We start from the raw sequence: 5,218 nt of genomic DNA on the forward strand, positions 1-5,218 counted from the left end.
GCTCGCCGCCCCGCCGCCCCCCGCCGGCCGGCTCCGTCCTGCCGGCTGCCCCGGCCCGGCCCCGGCCCGGCCTGCCGGCTGCGGGGTGGCGGCCTCCGCCGGCGCTCAGGGCGCCATGGCCGCGCCGGGGCCCCCCGCGGCGGACGCGGAGGCGAACGGGGCCCCGCGGGGAGGAGGGAGCGGAGCGGGGCCGCACTCGTGACGGGCACCGCGCTCCGCCAGGAACTGAGGTCAGGCGGGAGGGACGGCGGGAGGGAGGGGAACGGCGCTGCCCGCCCCCGGCAGCCGGCACCGGGGACCGCCCCGCCGGGCCGCCGCTAATGGCGCCCGCGGGTCCTTCACGGAGGCGGCCGTGCTGGGGGTGGGGGGGGGACATGGCGCTGGGTCCCTCACGGCCCTGGGCTCGGTGCGGGGACTTGAGGGGAGATGGCATTTGGGACAGTGAGGGAACACGAGGGGAGATGGTGCTGGGTCCCTCATGATCCAGTCAGGGACATGAGGTGAGGCAGCGTTGGGGACAGTGAGGGGACGTGAGGGGGATGTGAAGGGAGATGGCATTGGGGACAGTGAGGGGACGTGAGGGGAGATGGCGCTGGGGACAGTGAGGGAATGTGAGTGAGGTGTGAGGGAAGATGGGGCGGGGGACAGCGAGGGGACATGAGGGGAGATGGCGCTGGGGACAGTGAAGGGACGTGAGGGGGATGTGAAGAGAACTGGCTTTGGGGACAGCGAGGGGACATGAAGGGGATGTAAGGGAAGATGGCGCTGGGTCCCTCATGACCCAGTCAGGGGACATCAGGTGAGACGGCATTGGGCACAGAGAGGGGACATGAAGGGGATGTGAAGGGAGATGGCATCGGGGACAGTGAGGGGACATGAGGGGTTGTGAAGGAAGATGGCACTGGGGACATGAGGGTAGATGGCACTGGGTCCCTCATGACCCAGCTGAGGGGACTTTTTGGCACAATGAGAGGACATATGGGGAGATAGTGTTGGGGACAGTGAGGGGGTGAAGGGAGATGGCATCGGGTTCCTCGCAGCCCCAGGCTCAGTGAGGGACTGGGGGGAGATGGCATTGGGGACAGTGAGGGGACAACAGGGGAGATGGTGTTGGGCACAGTGAGGTGACGTGATGGGGATGAGGGGAGATGGCGTTGGGTCCCTCACAGCCCCCTGAAGGGACACGAGGGGATGACGGTGTTGGGTGCCCCCTGAGAGGACACGCAGGGGGGTCAGCAGGCCCCAGTTCGGGGACACCAGGCGAGGCGGCCACCAGCCCCCCAGCCCCCCTAGCCAGGGCCCAGCCCATGGCTTTGCTGCACTTCGGGGTGCTGGCAGGGCCCAGCTTCAAAAGAAAGAGAAAAATTCAGTGGCCCGAGGGAAAAATGGGGGAGTCTGCATGGCACCCCCCATGGCAGGCCCAAGATGAACAGGGAACCAGTCTCTCTGCTAAGGTCCACGTGCTTGGTTCCGTGGCACCTCAGAGCCAAAAACGGGCCAGAAAAGTGTTGCTCAAGCCGAAATCTCTATCACTGGGACAACATCCTAAAAAACCCCAAATACAATCCCTGCTCGCCATCACAGGACAGAGCTGGGAGTGGGTGCAGAGGCTGAATGGAGGTGGGGGTTGAAGAAATAAAAGATAAAATTATTAATAAACTTTCCTCCTGAGATTCAGGTGAAAAGCCCCGATGGGGCTGTCCCTCAGAGCTGGCTTATCGCCCTTCAACGCCCAACCCTGAAAACTGAAAATGGAACCGAAAGTAAAAGCAATTAAAAAAGGAAAAGCCAGCAGGCCTCAGGAGCGCGTTCCCTGCGCCATTCCCACCCTTTCCTCCCTAAATAACCTGCTGGTGGGGAAGGGATGAGCTGAGCAAGGGCTGGGACGGAGAAAACACGCCAGGCCAAGCTTGCTCCTTCCCTGCATTCGCAGGAACGGCCCAGCCAGTTTAACAGCTTTGGAAAGTGTGGGAGAAACTCCCAGGGAAGGGAAGAGGGCACAGCTCGTTAGTGCTTGGCATAAAACCGAGCCAAATCGTAAAGCTCCTCTTCTTTTCTCAGCTCCCCACCAGCACCTGGAGAAGCAGAAGCGCTGCGTTGAGTGAGATCCCAACAAGGACGGGAGCTTGTCTCCGCACCTGGGGAAGAAGGTAAAGCTCTTCCTGCCGGACTGGGGGTAGGCGGGAGGGAAACGACCCCACTAAAGCACACACACAACTCCGGAGTAGCAGTCCTGAGCATGAACCATTTGAGCCTGAGCCCCAAGAAATGGCTGGAGAGAGCAGCAAGCTGAAGTCAGCCCTTTTAAAGAAGCACAACAGATCCAATGCACCGTCTTTGAATTCACTGGTCAATTTTAGGATTTAAAGCATGCTCAGGGTATAAAAAAAAACCCCAGTCCGTACAGCACCAGCCAGCAGGTAAACGCATGTTTGCGCTCTTTGTTGCTCTGGAGGCACCAGAGGCAGCTCAGCGCATACCCCTGTATAATCCCACGGTACGCCAGACTTCCTGGTGTCCTGCAGTTCTCCTGGCTGTTTTGAATGCCCCAAGTCTCTGCTTTACTCCAAGTAGAACGAGTTGGTTGTAATCCCTTATAGCACCCACCACACAACTACGGATTTACATGGAAAATTCCCCGCTCCCAGCATTTAAAGGGAGCTCCCGTTCTCCCTGGAGAGGGTCAGGAAGAACCATCCCGCTCCCGCCACGTGCTAGTCTGCTTCTTATCCTCCTCTCAAAGAGATTTGTAACTCCTTGGGGCAGGATATAAAAATATATAATATATTTTGTGCAATATTTACAGCTCAAAGTTAGCATGAAGAACATCACCCACAGAGAGGAGCCATCGGGATAGCAAGGAAGGCCAGAATGAGTCAGTGAGGTGTGTCTCAGCTCCTGCAGCAAGGTGCGGTAAGGGCAAGATAGCGTCCTCCTAAGATACGTACCTTATCACGCAGTGCAGTCGTACAGCACTTTAATAAGGTTGCCAGTCACCCGGAAGGAAATTAAAGTGACACAAACATTTTAGGAGGTAGCAGTATAGATTTAGGCAAGAAAAAAATTTAGTATTTGGAAAAACCAAGGGAGAAACGGCAGGTTTATCAGGATGAGTAAAGAGCGAGCCCTGCATCGCATGACCAACACGCAGCCCGGCACCTCCATTTCCACAACCAGGCACAAGCGTTCTGATTTTAAAATGTTCCCCATTTTCATTTGTTAACAAAGGGACTCGGAACTAGACACTCCTTTGGCAGCTGCTGTTGTAGGGATTTCAACCACTCGCATCCTTGTCTGCATGACTCAATGCTTTTATTGGCAATCATGACAGCACCTTGTAATTAGTGAGCTTGGTTGTCAGAGACAATTATGTCATAGTGGAGTGATTACGCTTCCGAGGGGGTCCTTCACCCCCAGTTTACCCCTAGGGAAAAAAGAGGCCGAGCAGATAATTGACGTAAGGCTGGAGTGAATCCAAAGCCAGACTGGCCAGCAGGATTTCCCAAATCCCATCCTGGTGACATACCTGCCCCAACAGTGGTTCACTTGGCAAAGCAACACCAGGCACGTGCTGAAACCATGAGATGGCAGAGAAATGAGGCAGTGGACCCGAATGAGTGGCACTGCGGAATTTATGAGCGATGGCTCAGTCACCTTTCTGCTGTTGACCATTCTCTGAACTATTCTGGTGCAGGAAGTGGTATGACGCAACGCTCACCTCTCTGCATCCGGCTCCTGCTCTTAATGCAGTCCCTGCACCCACGTGACTGCTCGAAGAAACCTTCATCTGCAATTTTTAAACTGTAAACCTCTGGGGGAGGGTAGGGGGGAGTTCCTTGTCCTACTCCTAAAGCATCCATACCAGCTAACCAAGGAAAGCACACCAACGTGCAGTAAGCTTTACATTTATTACACAGGGTCTGCACCTCTCTCGGTCACATGAGGAGCTGCAGATTTAAAAGTGCTAATGCTGCAAATCAGAGTGTCTGGGACAATCCCAAAAATGTACGCAACTGTAAGTGTCATTAATTTGCACTTGTATACGGTACCGAAAGAAAACCATCTCCATAAAGCAGAAAGGGCAAGACCCAAGTGCTCAAAATAGTTTTCAAACAGTCAGAGTATTTAGTCCTGAAATCACCTCCCTACAGAAGAAACTGCAAACAACGTTTTGGCCAAGGTATGAAGGGGGCTGTAGCAGCCCACACGTTAAAACCTTCCCCTTTCCCACCCCAGAATTCAAAACGCAGTTTTGCCCTCCTAATTAATACCTGCCTTAATGACATAACTTAGCTGTAACGGTGACGACAGCATCACATGTAGAGCCCTGAGCACGTGAGGAGGAAACCGCAGTCCAAGAAGTGCTTTGTCAAAGCAACTGCTTCATAACGCTTTGCGTTTTTGAGCGGCTCTGCTCATCTGGCGCTAGCACTGACAGCTCGCTGGAGAGCTGAGAGTTAAAATGGGCAAAAAGCCTCAGCGCTTGTCTCAAGACGACGTGCACCTGCTTTTCAGGGTATGAAAAAGGAATTACTGCTCCACGAGACAAACGCTGCCGCATAGGGTTAGCTGGCTGCGCCACAGGTTTCGGAGGAGGAAGATCCTCTGCTCCCCCTTTCAAAAATCTATTACATGACATTAAGAGAATGGGACTTTAAAAAAAGTTATTTCTAACTAAAACTGTTACGAGCTTTCTAGGGATATAAATGTCAATTTTTTGATGTCCCAAGAGATTAGTTTACAGCTCCAGAAAAATAAAACCAACCCTCTCCTAATCTGGGTGGAAATGAGGAGACACCAGGAGTGCCTCATTCATTTTGCCAGCAGACAGTGCTGGGGCCAAGCGCTCCGTTTTGTGTTGTGTAATGCTCTTCCACTTCCAAGTCCTGCCTGAAGGATTCAGCAGCCCATCTCCGTAGAAGGGGAATACATGAATTTCTCACGCCTGCTCTCAGGCCCTGCCAACTGGAACCATTTTAACCACTGATTCCTATGAATTTATGTTCAAAATGGCAACATTTCCTTTAAGGAAATTCTATTGCCTTCAGAACAAAAGCCGGAGAAGGATTTGAGTGCAGAGATGCTGACCTCAGAAATACAGACAGACCAATCAAGCAACATTATGATAAAGTGTTTATTCATTTTTTTTTTTAAATATCAAATTTTTTTTTACACATCAATTTTTGTTGATAAACAGTCCCCCAATATTTAAAAAAAA

Source organism: Rissa tridactyla, chromosome 16 (assembly GCF_028500815.1).
Source record: "Rissa tridactyla isolate bRisTri1 chromosome 16, bRisTri1.patW.cur.20221130, whole genome shotgun sequence".
Classification (NCBI taxonomy): domain Eukaryota; kingdom Metazoa; phylum Chordata; class Aves; order Charadriiformes; family Laridae; genus Rissa; species Rissa tridactyla.